We start from the raw sequence: 14,386 nt of genomic DNA on the forward strand, positions 1-14,386 counted from the left end.
AAACACCCAAGGCCCATACGCTGAGACTAATGCTGGGTTGGGGTTGTGTCTCACTAATGGATCTGAAATGGAGCAGAATGGAGGCAATGAGAAGGGGAGATCTCGATCAGGTCGGGTTGGGGAAAGTGACGCCCAGGAGATGTGTTGTGTTGATAGCGTGAGAGACCTTGGCAGCGCCGGCGTGCTCATCGTGGGAAGAAGAAGGGAGGCCTGCATAACCCTCGGGTCGGAGAATGCGGCGCACCCATATGGTACAGGTGGCTGGCCCTTAATGTTGGAGGGTGTTGGCGCGATGGCGGCTCCTGCAGTAGGAGGCCAAGCTCCATCAGTGTCTCGTCCTGGAGGCGGTGGGGTCAGGATGGGGTCGTTAGGACTGTTAACTTGTACCTCGGGCAGGAAGTCTCGAAGGGTTGGGATGGGGATCGATCGAACTAGAACAGGGGAACAGGAGCAGGGGAACGGATCTGGTGGGGTTGATGCGAGGGGAACATTGGAGATGGATGGTGGGTTGGTGGCGATCCTCTCTGGTGGGAAAACGGAATCGGCGGTGGCTTGTGCTGGAACCAGTGCTGGCTGCCATACGGCTATGACGTGCAGTCAGATGGAAGGGGATGGAATAAGTCTGGGAGACCCACGTGTGGAACTAACGTTGAATCGGGGTAGGTTAGGAGAGCGGTGAAATGGTCCGGAAGAAGAGAGTTTTGCGGAGGATAATGGCGCACGGGGCTCTGGGGGAATTGTAGATCCTGCATCGGGGGATACGGGGGAAGCTTCAGCGGATTTGTGGAATGACCCCTGTGATGTAGGGAGCGAAGCCGAGCCGGAAACGTCCAATAACAGAAGGGCTGCTGAAATGCAAGAAAACCGGGAAGCATGGAAGCTTGCCGTGGAATCTGGAGCTGTGCAGTATGATGAGGAAGACAACATAATGGCAATACTGCAGGCACAGAATGAGGCACTTGCGCAGAAGAAAAAACAGGCTAAGAAGAAGGAGAAAGCACGATGGAGTAGACCGAAAAATCAGAAAAATGTGTGTATAAGTGCTTTAAAATGAATTTTAGTTCCTGGAATATTAGGGGGTTGGCGGGAGTTGGTAAACTGAGCATGCTAAAGAACTTTCGGAGAAAATTTAAATTACATATGCTAGGCTTGATAGAGACAAAGAAAGAGGTTGTGACAAACTTTGATATAGTGCAACTGTGGGGTAATGGTGCTGTTAAATGGGAGTCTGTTGGGTCAGTTGGTGCTTCAGGAGGCCTGTTATTGATGTGGGATGAAACGGTATTTAAGATGAATAATTGCTATAAAGGAGGTCGTTGGTTGTGTGTGGAGGGTGTGTTACTTAAAAATAATTTTTCATGTGCTTTTTGCCTAGTTTATGGTCCGCATGATAGGGCGAAAAAGCTTGTTATGTGGGAAGAGTTGAGCTTCCTATCTGGGTTATGTCAAGTCCCGTTTTGCTACCTGGGGGATTTCAATGAGATAACTCATATGGAGGAGAGGAAGGGAGCTAATTCTTTGACGGTGCCTGCAGCAGAGTTTAAATCATGGATCCAGGATATGGAGCTAGTGGACTTAGCAATCACTGATCGTTTGTTCACCTGGTTCAGAGGGCAATCATGCAGTCGAATTGATAGGGTTTTGGTTAGTTTGGAGTGGTTAGAAGTGTTTCCTGGAACCAGGCTGCGAGGTGGCTGGTGCACGAAATTGTGATGTCCAGGCTCGAACAATCCCTGGTAATGGCTCCAAAGCTTGGTGCTTTGATCTTAATTCATAATTGTCACAACTTCGATACAACTAACCAGCAAGTGCACTGGGTCGTCCAAGTAATACCTTACGTGAGTAAGGGTCGAATCCCACGGAGATTGTTGGTATGAAGCAAGCTATGGTCACCTTGTAAATCTCAGTCAGGCAGATATAAAGTGATAATGGTGTTTTCGAATATTAAATAATAGAATAGGGATAGAGGTACTTATGTAAATCATAGGTAGGAATTTCAGATAAGCGAATGGAGATGCTTTTCGTTCCTCTGAACCTCTGCTTTCCTGCTATCTTCATCCAATCAATCTTACTCCTTTCCATGGCTGGCTTTATGTGATACATCACCACTGTCAATGGCTACTTTCGGTCATCTCACGGGAAAATGATCCAATGCCCTGTCACGACACGGCTAATCGTCTGGAGGCATCACCCTTGTCAATGGCTTCATCTTATCCTCTCAGTGAATAATATGCTCACGCACCCTGTCACGGCACGGCTATTCATCTGTCGGTTCTCGATCATGCCGGAATAGGATTTACTATCCTTTTGCGTCTGTCACTAACGCCCTGCAATCGCGAGTTAGGAGCTCGTCACAGTCATTCAATCATTGAATCCTACTCGGAATACCACAGACAAGGTTTAGACCTTCCGGATTCTCTTGAATGCCGCCATCATTCTAGCTTACGCCACGAAGATTCCGGTTAGGAGATCTAAGAGATATTCATTCTAGCTTATTTCATGTAGAACAGAAGTGTTTGTCAGGCACGCGTTCATAAGGGAGAAGGATGATGAGCGTCACACATAATCATCACCTTCATCACGTTCTTGGGTGTGAATGGATATCTTAGAAGCGAAATAAGAAAAATTGAATAGAAAACAGTAGTACTTTGCATTAATCTTTGAGGAACAGCAGAGCTCCACACCTTAATCTATGGAGTGTAGAAACTCTACCGTATGAAAATACATAAGTGAAAGGTCCAGGCATGGCCGTGTGGCCAGCCCCCATGGTCTAAGAACAATGCGTTCAAAGATGAACAATGGATTACAACTGAGACCAAAGATGCCTAATACAATAGTAAAAGGTCCTATTTATAATAAACTAGTCACTAGGGTTTACATGAGTAAGTAATTGATGCATAAATCCACTTCCGGGGCCCACTTGGTGTGTGTTTGGGCTGAGCTTAAGTGTAGCACGTGCAGAGGCCATTTGTGGAGTTGAACGCCAGTTTCTGTGCCAGTTTGGGCGTTCAACTCTGGTTTTGGATCCTTTTCTGGCGCTGGACGCCAGATTTGGGCAGAAGGCTGGCGTTGAACGCCAGTTTACGTCGTCTATTCTTGGCCAAAGTATGGACTATTATATATTGCTGGAAAGCCCTGGATGTCTACTTTCCAACGCAATTGGAAGCGCGCCATTTCGAGTTCTGTAGCTCCAGAAAATCCACTTTAAGTGCAGGGAGGTCAGAATCCAACAGCATCAGTAGTCCTTTTTCAACCTCTGAATCTGATTTCTGCTCAAGTCCCTCAATTTCAGCCAGAAAATACCTGAAATCACAGAAAAACACACAGACTCATAGTAAAGTCCAGAAATGTGAATTTAACATAAAAACTAATGAAAACATCCCTAAAAGTAACTAGATCCTACTAAAAACATACTAAAAACAATGTCAAAAAGCGTATAAATTATCCGCTCATCACAACACCAAACTTAAATTGTTGCTTGTCCCCAAGCAACTGAAAATCAAAATAGGATAAAAAGAAGAGAATATACTATAAATTCCAAACTATCAATGAAACAGAGCTTCAATCATATGAGCGGGACTTATAGCTTTTTGCCTCTTGAATAGTTTTGGCATCTCACTTTATCCATTGAGGTTCAGAATTATTGGCATCTATTGGAACTTCAGATTTCGAATAGTGTTATTGACTCTCCTAGTTCAGTATGATGATTCTTGAACACAGCTTCTTTATGAGTCTTGGCCGTGGCCCTAAGCACTTTGTTTTCCAGTATTACCACCGGATACATAAATGCCACAGACACATAATTGGGTGAACCTTTTCAGATTGTGACTCAACTTTGCTAAAGTCCCCAATTAGAGGTGTCCAGGGTTCTTAAGCACACTCTTTTTTTTTTTTTTTTGCTTTGGACCTTGACTTTAACCGCTCAGTCTCAAGTTTTCACTTAACACTTACACGCCACAAGCACATGGTTAGGGACAGCTTGGTTTAGCCGCTTAGACCAGGATTTTATTCCTTTAGGCCTTCCTATCCACTGATGCTCAAAGCCTTGGGATCCTTTTTATTTGCCCTTGCCTTTTGGTTTTAAGGGTTATTGGCTTTTTCTGCTTGCTTTTTCTTTTTCTTTCTATTTTTTTTCGCCTATTTTTTTCTTCTTTTTTTTTTCTGCAAGCTTTGTTCTTTGCTGCTTTTTCTTGCTTCAAGAATCATTTTATGATTTTTCAGATTATCAAATAACATGTCTCCTAGTCATCATTCTTTCAAGAGCCAACATATTTAACATTCTTAAACAACAACTTCAAAAGACATATGCACTGTTCACGCATACATTCAGAAAACAAGAAGCATTGTCACCACATCAATATAATTAAACTAAGTTCAAGGATAAATTCGAAACTCATGTACTTCTTGTTCTTTTGAATTAAAACATTTTTCATTTAAGAGAGGTGATGGATTCATAGGACATTCATAACTTTAAGACAAAGTTACTAACTACTAATGATCATGTAATGAAGACACAAACACAGATAAGTACATAACATAGAAAACGAAAAACAGAGAAAGTAAGAACAAGGAATGAGTCCACCTTAGTGATGTCCTTGAGCTCTTCTATGTCTCTTCCTTGTCTTTGCTGCTCCTCCTTCATTGCTTTTAGATCTTCTCTGATTTCATGAAGGATGATGGAGTGCTCTTGATGTTCCACCCTTAGTTGCTTCCAATAATTGTGTGGAAGAAAATGTATCCCCTGAGGTGTCTCAGGGATCTCTTGATTTGCAGTCAAATGTTCTACCACTGAGCTATAGACCCTTGATGGAAGCTTTTGTCTTCCCTTTCCTCTTTCTAGAGGCCTCTCTGGCCTTAGGTGCCATCAATGGTTATGGAGAAAAACAAAAAAGCTATGCTTTTTACCACACCAAACTTAGAATGTTGCTCGCCCTCGAGCAAAAGAAGAAAGAATAGAAGAAGAAGAAGATATGGAGGAGATGGATGGATGTGTGTATTCGGCCATATGGGTGGGATTGGGTGGGAGAGAGATGTTGAATTTTGAAGGTAGTGGTTGTATGGATGTGAGTGGTAAATGGAAAACAGAAGGGATGATCATGAATGGGAAGAGAGATGATGAGGTAGGTGGGGATCCTATGGGGTCCACAGATCCTGAGGTGATCCTGTGAGGTCCACAGATCTTGAGGTGTCAAGGCATTTACATCCCTGCACCAATTTAGGCATGCAAAATGCCCTTGCACACAACTCTGGGCGTTCAGCGCCAGGTTGGTGCCCATTTTGGGCGTTCAACGCCCATTTGCTGCCATTTCTGGCATTGAACGCCAGAACCATGCTTGTTCTGGGCGTTCAGCGCCAGGATGCTCCCATTCTGGGCGTTCAGCGCCAGAACTATGCTCTGTTCTGGCGTTTGAACGCCAGGCAGATGCTCCTCCAGGGTGTGATTTTTCTTCTGCTGTTTTTGATTCCATTTTCAATTTTTATATTTATTTTGTGACTCCACATGATCATAAACCTAAGAAAACATGAAAAACAATAAAAATAAGAATTAGATAAACATTGGGTTGCCTCCCAACAAGCGCTTCTTTAATGTCAATAGCTTGACAGTGGGCTCTCATGGAGCCTCACAGATGTGCAGAGCTTTGTTGAAACTCTCCAACACCAAACTTAGAGTTTGGATATGGGAGTTCAACACTAAACTTAGAGTTTGGTTGTGGCCTCCCAACACCAAATTTAGAGTTTGACTGTGGGGGCTTGGGTTGACTCTGCTTGGAGAGAAGCTTTTTCTGCTTCCTCTCCATGGTTGCAGAGGGAGATCCTTGAGTTGTAAACACAAGGGAGTCCTCATTCCATTGAAGGACTAGTTCACCTCTGTCAACATCAATCACAGCTCTTGCTGTGGCCAGGAAAGGTCTTCCTAGGATGATGGATTCATCCTCTTCCTTTCCAGTATCCAGGACTATGAAATCAGCAGGTATGTAAAGGCCCTCAACCTTTACTAATACATCTTCTACTTGTCCATAAGCCTGTTTTCTTGAGCTGTCTGCCATCTCTAGTGAGATTTTAGCAGCTTGCACCCCATAGATTCCCAGTTTCTCTATTACAGAGAGGGGCATGAGGTTTATTCCTGAACCAAGGTCACACAGAGCCTTAAAGATCATGGTGCCTATGGTACAAGGTATTATGAACTTTCCAGGATCCTGTCTCTTCTGAGGCAATGTCAGTTGATCCAGATCACTTAGTTCATTGATGAACAAGGGAGGTTCAACTTCCCAAGCATCAATGCCAAATAATTTGGCATTCAGCTTCATGATTGCACCAAGAAACTTGGCAGTTTGCTCTTCAGTAACATCCTCATTCTCTTCAGAAGAGGAATACTCATCAGAGCTCATGAAGGGCATAAGGAGGTTCAATGGAATCTCTATGGTCTCTAGATGAGCCTCAGAGTCCTTTGGTTCCTCAGAGGGAAGCTCCTTATTGACCACTGGACGTCCCAGGAGGTCTTCCTCCTTGGGATTCACGTCCTCTCCTCTCCTCACAGGTTCGGCCATGGCGCTTATATCAATGGCCTTGCACTCTCCTTTTGGGTTCTCTTCTGTATTGCTTGGGAGAGTACTAGGAGGGATTTCAGTGATCTTTTTACTCAGCTGGCCCACTTATGCTTCCAGATTTCTAATGGAAGACCTTGTTTCATTCATGAAACTTACAGTGGCCTTAGATAGATCAGAGACTAGATTTGCTAAATTAGAAGCATTTTGTTCAGAGTTCTCTGTCTGTTGCTGAGTTGATGATGGAAAAGGCTTGCTATTGCTAAACCTGTTTCTTCCACCATTATTAAAGCCTTGTTGGGGCTTTTGATCCTTCCATGAGAAATTTGGATGATTTCTCCATGATGAGTTATAGGTGTTTCCATAAGGTTCACCTAAGTAATTTACCTCTGCTATTGCAGGGTTCTCAGGATCATAAGCTTCTTCTTCATAAGAAGCCTCTTGAGTACTGTTGGATGCAGCTTGCATTCCATTCAGACTCTGAGAAATCATATTGACTTGCTGAGTCAATATTTTATTCTGAGCCAATATGGCATTCAGAGTATCAACTTCAAGAACTCCCTTCTTCATAGGCGTCCCATTATTCACAGGATTCCTTTCAGAAGTGTACATGAACTGGTTATTAGCAACCATGTCAATGAGTTCTTGAGCTTCTGCAGGCGTTTTCTTTAGGTGAATGGATCCACCTGCAGAGGTATCCAATGACATCTTTGATAGCTCAGATAAACCATCATAGAATATATCCAGGATGGTCCATTCTGAAAGCATGTCAGAAGGACACTTTTTGGTCAACTGTTTGTATCTTTCCCAAGCTTCATAGAGGGATTCACCTTCTTTCTGTCTGAAGGTTTGAACATCAGCTCTAAGCTTGCTTAGCTTTTGAGGAGGAAAGTACTTGGCTAAGAAAGCCGTGACCAGCTTATCCCAAGAGTTCAGGCTGTCTTTAGGTTGAGAATCCAACCATAATCTAGCTCTGTCTCTTACAGCAAAAGGAAAAAGTATGAGCCTGTAGACTTCAGGATCTACTCCATTAGTCTTAACAGTATCACATATCTGCAAGAATTCAGTTAAGAACTGAAAAGGATCTTCAGATGGAAGTCCATGAAACTTGCAGTTCTGCTGCATCAGAGAAACTAATTGAGGTTTCCGCTCAAAATTATTTGCTCCAATGGCAGGAATGGAGATGCTTCTTCCATGTAAATTGGAATTAGGTGTAGTAAAGTCACCAAGCATTCTCCTTGCATTGTTGTTGGGTTCGGCTGCCATCTCCTTTACTTGTTCGAAATTTTCAATCAAGTTGTCTCTGGATTGTTGTAATTTAGCTTCTCTTAATTTTCTCTTCAGAGTCCTTTCAGGTTCTGGATCAGCTTCAACAAGAATGCCTTTTTCTCTGTCCCTGCTCATAAGAAAGAGGAGAGAAAAAGAAAAGAAGAGGAATCCTCTATGTCACAGTAAAGAGGTTCCTTATTGTTAGTAGAAGAAAAGAAGAAGAAATTCGAACACAGATAGAGGAGGGGGTTCGAATTTGGTGATGATGTGAGGAAGAGATGTTAGGATATGAATGAATTAAATAGAATAAGATGGGGGAGGGATAATTTTCGAAAATTATTTTGAAAAAGAGTTAGTGATTTTCGAAAATGGTTTTTGAAAATTGTTAGTATTTTTTTTTCGAAATTTTTTTTTAAAATTAAAAATAAAAATAAGATTAATTAGTTAATAAAAAAAGAAATTTTTGAAAAAGGGGGAAGATATTTTCGAAAATTGAGAGAGAGAGTTAGTTAGGTGGTTTTGAAAAAGTTAAGAAACAAACAAAAAGTTAGTTAGTTAGTTGAAACAAATTTTGAAAACCAATTTTGAAAAGATAAGTAGTTAGGAGGTTAGGAAAGATATTTTTAAAAGATATTTTTGAAAAAGATAAGATAAGAAGATATTTTTGAAAAGATATGATAGAAATTAGTTTTGAAAAAGATTTGATTTTTAAAATCTCAATTAATGACTTGATTCATAAGAAATCACAAGATATGATTCTAGAACTTAAAGTTTGAATCTTTCTTAACAAGTAAGTAACAAACTTCAAATTTTTGAATCAAAACATTAATTGATTATGTTATTTTCGAAAATTTGGTATAAAAATAAGAAAAAGATTTTTGAAAAATATTTTTGGAATTTTCGAAAATAACTAAGAATTTTGAAAAAGATTTGATTTTTGAAAAAGATTTTGAAAAAGATAAGATTTTCAAATTGAAAATTTGATTTGACTCATGAGAAACAATTTGATTTTAAAAAATTTTGAAAAAGTCAATCCAAATTTTCGAATTTGATATGAGAAAAAGGGAAAGATATTTTTTTGATTTTTGAAATTTTTATGAAAAACATGAAAATTATGCAATGCATGAAATTTTTAGATCAAAACAATGAATGCATGCAAGAATGCTATGAATGTCAAGATGAACACCAAGAACACTATGAATGTCAAGATGAACATCATAGACACATATTTTTGAAAAATTTTTAATGCTAAGAAAACATGCAAGACACCAAACTTAGAATTCTTTAATGCTTAGACACTAAGAATTCAAGAATGCATATGATAAACATGGAAAGACACAAAACAAAAAATCATCAAGATCAAACAAGAAGACTTACCAAGAACAACTTGAAGATCATGAAGAACACTATGAATGCATGATATTTTCGAAAAATGCTAGATGCATATGCAAGTGACACCAAACTTATAATGTGACTCAAGACTCAAACAAGAAACACAATATTTTTTATTTTTATGATTTTCTAATTTTTTTTGGATTTTTATTTTATATTTTTCGAAAATAGTCTTAAAATAAGGATTCCAAAATTTTTAATATGAATTCCAGGAATCTTGCATTGTTAGTCTAAAGCTTCAGTCCAGGAATTAGACATGGCTCACTAGCCAGCCAAGCTTTCAAAGAAAGCTCCGGTCCAAAACACTAGACATGGCCAATGGCCAGCCAAGCTTCAGCATGTAATTCAGACATGACATGCCTGACATACCCTGCAGTCGTGTAAGAGCTGATGGTTGGAAGCCTCAGTCCAAAGGAATTTAGACATGGCTTTACAGCCAGCCAGGCTTCACATGCTTTATGAAACACTAGAATTCATTCTTAAAAATTTTGAATAAAATTTTTGAAAACATTTTTATTTTAAAATTTTTTTTTTTTCGAAAACAAAAGGAAAATTTTTGAAAAATTTTTGAAAAGAAAACGAAAAGAAAGTTACCCAATCTGAGCAACAAGATGAACCGTCAGTTGTCCAAACTCAAACAATCCCCGGCAACGGCGCCAAAAACTTGGTGCACGAAATTGTGATGTCCAGGCTCGAACAATCCCTGGTAATGGCTCCAAAGCTTGGTGCTTTGATCTTAATTCATAATTGTCACAACTTCGATACAACTAACCAGCAAGTGCACTGGGTCGTCCAAGTAATACCTTACGTGAGTAAGGGTCGAATCCCACGGAGATTGTTGGTATGAAGCAAGCTATGGTCACCTTGTAAATCTCAGTCAGGCAGATATAAAGTGATAATGGTGTTTTCGAATATTAAATAATAGAATAGGGATAGAGGTACTTATGTAAATCATAGGTAGGAATTTCAGATAAGCGAATGGAGATGCTTTTCGTTCCTCTGAACCTCTGCTTTCCTGCTATCTTCATCCAATCAATCTTACTCCTTTCCATGGCTGGCTTTATGTGATACATCACCACTGTCAATGGCTACTTTCGGTCATCTCACGGGAAAATGATCCAATGCCCTGTCACGACACGGCTAATCGTCTGGAGGCATCACCCTTGTCAATGGCTTCATCTTATCCTCTCAGTGAATAATATGCTCACGCACCCTGTCACGGCACGGCTATTCATCTGTCGGTTCTCGATCATGCCGGAATAGGATTTACTATCCTTTTGCGTCTGTCACTAACGCCCTGCAATCGCGAGTTAGGAGCTCGTCACAGTCATTCAATCATTGAATCCTACTCGGAATACCACAGACAAGGTTTAGACCTTCCGGATTCTCTTGAATGCCGCCATCATTCTAGCTTACGCCACGAAGATTCCGGTTAGGAGATCTAAGAGATATTCATTCTAGCTTATTTCATGTAGAACAGAAGTGTTTGTCAGGCACGCGTTCATAAGGGAGAAGGATGATGAGCGTCACACATAATCATCACCTTCATCACGTTCTTGGGTGTGAATGGATATCTTAGAAGCGAAATAAGAAAAATTGAATAGAAAACAGTAGTACTTTGCATTAATCTTTGAGGAACAGCAGAGCTCCACACCTTAATCTATGGAGTGTAGAAACTCTACCGTATGAAAATACATAAGTGAAAGGTCCAGGCATGGCCGTGTGGCCAGCCCCCATGGTCTAAGAACAATGCGTTCAAAGATGAACAATGGATTACAACTGAGACCAAAGATGCCTAATACAATAGTAAAAGGTCCTATTTATAATAAACTAGTCACTAGGGTTTACATGAGTAAGTAATTGATGCATAAATCCACTTCCGGGGCCCACTTGGTGTGTGTTTGGGCTGAGCTTAAGTGTAGCACGTGCAGAGGCCATTTGTGGAGTTGAACGCCAGTTTCTGTGCCAGTTTGGGCGTTCAACTCTGGTTTTGGATCCTTTTCTGGCGCTGGACGCCAGATTTGGGCAGAAGGCTGGCGTTGAACGCCAGTTTACGTCGTCTATTCTTGGCCAAAGTATGGACTATTATATATTGCTGGAAAGCCCTGGATGTCTACTTTCCAACGCAATTGGAAGCGCGTCATTTCGAGTTCTGTAGCTCCAGAAAATCCACTTTGAGTGCAGGGAGGTCAGAATCCAACAGCATCAGCAGTCCTTTTTCAACCTCTGAATCTGATTTCTGCTCAAGTCCCTCAATTTCAGCCAGAAAATACCTGAAATCACAGAAAAACACACAGACTCATAGTAAAGTCCAGAAATGTGAATTTAACATAAAAACTAATGAAAACATCCCTAAAAGTAACTAGATCCTACTAAAAACATACTAAAAACAATGTCAAAAAGCGTATAAATTATCCGCTCATCAGTGGCCCAAGAGGGTTATCCGACCATTGTCCATTGATTATGGAGGTCTCACGATTTAGAGGGGGGCCAAGACTGTTTCAGAGTTTGGACTCCTGGTTTACTCATGATGATTTTCTGAGGATGGTAAAAGAGGAATGGAGGACTTTAGGAGAGGTACAGTTCATGGACAAATTAAAGGCTTTGACGAATCCGCTGAGCAGATGGCAAAAAAAGAACTTTGGGGACATAGACAAAAGGATTACACAATTTGAGGATGAAATAAAGAAAGTGGATGACATGGTAGGTACTGGAGTGGCTGATGGGACTGTTGAAGCAAGGAAAAAGGCACTTGTGAGCTTCTGTAAAAAATGGTATATCAGACAGGAGCTACATTGGAAGCAGATGTCAAGATCTCAACATGTAAAGGAGATGGATAAGAACACACGCTATTTCCACAATTTAGTCTCAGCGCGAAGAAGGTCCAGTCGGATTGATGCCTTAATGGTTAATGGGAGGTTGGTAAGGAATCAAGCAAGGATCAAGATTGCTATCCGAGACTTCTATAAGGAGCTGTACCACCAGGAGCCCTCGCCGATTATTGGTTTCAGGGATGGACTAGTAAAGCAAATTCTTGAGGAAGAGGCAACAGAGTTAGAGATGATGCCAACTACCGCAGAAATAAAGGAGGCACTTTGGGATTGTGAGTCAACAAAGGCACCAGGCAGTGATGAGTATAATATGAATTTTATAAAGAAATGTTGGGAAGAATTAGGCGGAGAGTTCACTGGAGCGGTGATAGGGTTCTTCCAGTCAGCTAAACTACCTAGCGAGTCGAATGTCACTTGGGTGGCGCTGGCGCCGAAGTTTACTGGAGCCAGAGAAATAAAGGATCTCAGGCCAATTAGTATGGTGGGTTGTGTCTATAAGGTCATTTCTAAGATTCTGGTTCGGAGGATGCAGAAGGTAATGTCGGGTCTTGTAGGTGAGATTCAGAGCGCTTTCGTGAAGGGGAGGAAAATACATGATGGGGCTTTGATCGCCTGTAAAAATGTGCACTGGCTGAAATCACGGAAAAAGAGCTCCGCGATAATAAAGCTGGATTTCCAAAAGGCTTATGATAGAGTAAAGTGGGCCTTTGTCCAACAAAGCAGGCAAGATGGTCCTAATTAAATCGGTTCTTAGTAGCCTACCTATTTACTACCTCAGCTTATGCAAGATGCCAAAGACAGTGGCAGAGAAGTTGATTTCCCTACAACGACAGTTCTTGTGGAGTACAGAAGAGGGGAAGCAAGGATTACCGCTTGTAAAATGAGAAGTAGTAATGGCTCCAAAGAAGGCAGGTGGGTTGGGAGTTGGTGATGCAGTTATTCGAAATACAGCACTGCTATTTAAGTGGTGGTGGAGGTTCTCAAAAGAAGAATATCCCTTATGGAAGAAAGTGGTTTGCTCTTGCACCAATATGGATCCTACTGTGATGCTGCACGACCAGCCTGTCCCAACACGAGGAGGTCCTTGGAAGAATATCTGTCAGTTACAAATCCGCGAGCCACGACTGAGAGAAAAGATCATAAGCAGTTTGTCTATGGATCTCGGGAATGGCAGAACAATCTGGTTCTGGGAGGATAGCTGGTTACCTAATGGGGTATTGAAAGATATGTTTCCTAGGCTCTTCTCGGTTTCAACCCTTAACGGCGCAGTTGTAGGGGATTATGGGTTTTGGGATGGGTTAGACTGGATTTGGAGCTTCCAGTAGAGGAGGGAGTTGTTCCAGTGGGAGCTGAATTTAGTAAACCAACTTCATGAGACCTTACCGTCAGCCAAGCCTACAAATGAAAGAGAGGATAGAGTGGTATGGAAATTTGATAAAATAGGTGTTTATTCAACGAATTCCTTTGTCCAGACGCTGCAGGCGGAAGTCCTACCGGAAGAAATCACAAGCTATAGTTTCACGCGTGTTATATGGAAAGGGTTCGTTCCTCCAAGGATTGAGCTCTTGTCTTGGTTTGTATTGATCGGAAGGGTGAATACTAAAGATCGACTGTGTAGATTACGTGTTCTTGATCAGACTGACAATTTGTGTGTGCTATGTTGTAAGTCTGAGAAAACTGCTCTTCATTTGTTTCTTGGTTGTGATATCACATGGCAGGTGTGGTGTGCTTGGCTGCTTGCCTTTGGAAGGAGGTGGTGATTTTCAGGTACTCTAAAGGACCACTTCGAAAGCTGGACGAACTTATCAGCAGGGAAGGTTGAGAGAAAGAGGTGGTTCATTGGGTTTTTTGCTGTTTTCTGGACAATATGGCTAGAAAGGAATGGCAGGCTGTTCCGAAATCATGCCTCAAGTATGCGGGAAATTATAAACAAGTCGTTTGCGTATGCCGAGAAATGGATTGGAGGTAAGCCCTTTGGTTGATGGCCATGCTGAAGATGACTAGGAGTTGTTTCGTATATGGAGTATTCATGATCTTGTAGCTCCTTTTATTGCTCTACTCTGTTGTGTTGAGCTCCCTTTAATTAAAAAAAAATTAAATAAAGTTTGGCGTACACGATATCTAATCATTATAAGATGACTCTTAAGATTGTATACAGATCGGATCAGATATAGACTATAATTCTATTCGATCCGCACTGTATTCATCGGATCGGATCGGATATAATATCCATATTTTTTTAAAGTTGGATCTAATCCGATCCAATCTGCATACTTGCGGATCGGATCGGATATCGAGTATATCCGCATAATTTTAAAAAATTGTTTTAAGGTTTTTTTGGCTCTAGAA

At 41.1% G+C, this 14,386-nt stretch overlaps 1 non-coding gene across 1 annotated transcript; it reads left to right on the forward strand.

The window, feature by feature from the left end:
• The first annotated feature begins 7,307 nt into the window (after positions 1-7,307).
• LOC112760866 (small nucleolar RNA R71) lies at positions 7,308-7,415 on the forward strand. The gene has a single exon (XR_003181284.1). It is a non-coding gene; the product is annotated as a small nucleolar RNA R71 (small nucleolar RNA).
• The last annotated feature ends 6,971 nt before the right edge of the window (positions 7,416-14,386 follow it).

The sequence above is a fragment of the Arachis hypogaea genome, chromosome 16 (assembly GCF_003086295.3).
Source record: "Arachis hypogaea cultivar Tifrunner chromosome 16, arahy.Tifrunner.gnm2.J5K5, whole genome shotgun sequence".
Lineage (NCBI taxonomy): Eukaryota > Viridiplantae > Streptophyta > Magnoliopsida > Fabales > Fabaceae > Arachis > Arachis hypogaea.